Source organism: Anomalospiza imberbis, unplaced genomic scaffold (genome assembly GCF_031753505.1).
Source record: "Anomalospiza imberbis isolate Cuckoo-Finch-1a 21T00152 unplaced genomic scaffold, ASM3175350v1 scaffold_173, whole genome shotgun sequence".
NCBI classification, from domain to species: Eukaryota; Metazoa; Chordata; class Aves; order Passeriformes; family Viduidae; genus Anomalospiza; species Anomalospiza imberbis.
The window spans coordinates 127,501-130,000 of record NW_027099807.1 but is presented as its reverse complement, the minus strand read 5'-3'; the positions used below and the strand labels follow the sequence as shown (position 1 = coordinate 130,000).

The following is a 2,500-nucleotide window of genomic DNA, read 5'->3' as shown; positions in this document are numbered from 1 at the left end:
GGCCGCCGAGCCGGGCGGCGGTTTAAAGACTCGGGCGGCTCGGCGCGCCCCGCCGCGGCGGCGGCGGCGGCGGCGGCGGCGGCGGCGGGTGGCGGGCGGTGGCGTTGCGGCTCCATTGAGGGGTGGGGAGCTACTCCCGCCGATCCCCTGCGGTGGTGTCCGCGGCCACCGGTCGCGCCCGCCGTCGCGGCGGTCGTCCCCGCCGCGCGCGCGCGTGCGGGGGTAGTCGCGCCGCGCCGGGGAGGGGCGCCCTGCCCCCCCCTCTTCGCGGCCCGGCCTCGGCGGAGAGGCCGCGGCGCGCGCGGTCGGCCGCGGGGCCGACCCGCTGGGCTCGAAACGGGCGGCGCCGGCAGAGGGCGCGCGCTCTCTGCCCTTCCTCAGCCGCGGGGCGGCGGCCGCCGGGGCCCGCCGCGCGCTCTCTCTTCTGGGCCGCCGCGGCCGTCCCGCGCGGGCGGCGCCGCGCCTGGCGCGGCCGTGCCTCTCTCCCCTCGGCGGCCTTCGTCTCGAACGCACCGGCGGCGCCGGCCGCCGGCCGGCCGTCCGCCCGCCCGCCCGCCCGGGGCGAGCGCTCGGCGGTCCCTCCGCGGTCGGAGGCCGGCGAGCGCGGGCGGCCCCGCGCCGAGCGGCGGCGGCGCCGCTCGGCCGGTGTTCCCGCCGCCCGCGGGCACGGGACCCTCCCCGTGGCCCTTCGCGACCGCGCGCGGTCCGAGGGCAGGGGTGGCGGGCGGCCGCGGGGGCGCTTCCGCGCCCGCTCTCCAGGTGGCGAACGAGGAGAGCGGGCGTCGCCCCCCGGCTCAGCGCCGCACCGCCTTCCGCCGGGCGCGTGCTCGCGGAAGGGGGCCCCCGACGGTGCGGGTGGACGGCGGTTCCCGGGAAGTGCGGCCCGCCGCGGCGGCGGGTCCGCCCTCGGGCAGCCCTCGGGCGCTCGCCTTCCCCCGGCGGGCAGCGGTCCGGCGGGGGGGGGCGCGGCGCCCGGCGGCGGGGCGGCGGTCGTCGCGTGGCGTCTCGAGCGCAGCAAGGCCCCTGGGGAGAGAGAGTCGGCCGCGCGCGTGGGCGCGGCGGCGCTCCGCGAGAGCCGGCGCGGCGGCGGTTCCAGGGGGGAGGCAAGCGCGCGCGCGGGGTCCGAGGGCCGCGCGCCGGCGCGTGGCGCCGCGCCGGCGAGGCCGGGCGGGCCACCGCGCTCCCGCGGCGCGCGCCGCGCGGCCCTCCGCGCGGAGGGCCGGGCCGAGCCCGGGCGCCTGGGCCGCCTCCGAAGGACGGCACACGTAGGCGGCGCCTCCCCTCGCCGGGCGGGGGGAGGCGGTCGGGGGCGCGGGTCCCCCCGCCTCTCGGCCGGCCTTGGGAGCGTTCCGTGGGGTTCCTCCCGTGTTCTTCTCGCACGCGCCCCCTCCGGGGTTTTCCGCGTTGCTCGTACGGTCGGAGCCAGGCCCCGCGCGGGGCCTCGGCGCCAGAGAAAAAAAAGGGGGGCCGCTCCGGGCGAGAGCGGCTCCCGGCCCCCCCGCGCGCGCGGGGTCGGTGCCGAAAGCCAGACAACTCTTAGCGGTGGATCACTCGGCTCGTGCGTCGATGAAGAACGCAGCTAGCTGCGAGAATTAATGTGAATTGCAGGACACATTGATCATCGACACTTTGAACGCACTTGCGGCCCCGGGTTCCTCCCGGGGCTACGCCTGTCTGAGCGTCGCTTGACGATCAATCGCCGCCCGGGGGCCGCCCCGGCGGCGCGGCTGGGGTCGCTTCGCAGGCCCGTCGGCCGCGGCAGCGGTTGCCGCGCGAGGGCCTTCGTCCCCCTAAATGCAGACTCGGGGAGCGCTCCGTAGCTCCCCGCTCCCGGAGCGAGCCGCTGGGGCGGAGCTCGTCCTCGCCGGGGCCGCACCGCCTGGCGGTGGCGGCGGCCGGGGAGTCGGAGCGAGTGAGACGGCGCCGAAGGCGCCCCGCCGAGGGCCGAGGGACGAGGGCGAGAGGGGAGGCGAGGCGCGGGCCTCGCCTCCGGCCTCCCCCCCGCGCGGGCGGCTGTCTGCGGGTGGGTACCGTGCGCGGGTACCGTGCCGCTGCCGCCGCGCGCGGTGCGCGGGGGGCCGGGGGCGGGGGCGACCCCCGAGGCCGCTCCTTCCCCCGCCCCCTTCCGTCGCCGTCTCGGGGCGTCAAGGGCGCCGTCGCTTTCCTCGCTCTCTCCCCGCCGAGGCCGTCGCGCGCCGCCCGGCCGGTCTTCCCCCTCGGGGCCGTCTCTGCCGCGCTGCCTTCTTTCGGTTCTCGTCTCCGGGACGGGGGTCTCCTCCTCCTCCGCGTCTGTCTCGCCCGCTCTCGGTCGGTCGGACGCTCTCGCCGTCTCCGGCTCGCCGGCTGGCTCGCTCGCTCTCTCTTGTGTCTCCGGCGCGCTCTCTCTCTCTCTCTTCTCTCTCGCCGGCTTTTCCCCTGGCGCTCGCTCGGGCGCGAGGGGGGAGCGGGCGGGGGGGGGCGAGAGAGGGGGGGCCGCCGGGGGGCCCGGGGGAGAGAGGCG

At 80.4% G+C, this 2,500-nt stretch overlaps 1 non-coding gene across 1 annotated transcript; it reads left to right on the top strand.

Annotated features, from left to right (window-relative positions):
* The first annotated feature begins 1,531 nt into the window (after positions 1-1,531).
* Positions 1,532-1,684, top strand: LOC137466292 (5.8S ribosomal RNA). The gene has a single exon (XR_010995091.1). It is a non-coding gene; the product is annotated as a 5.8S ribosomal RNA (ribosomal RNA).
* The last annotated feature ends 816 nt before the right edge of the window (positions 1,685-2,500 follow it).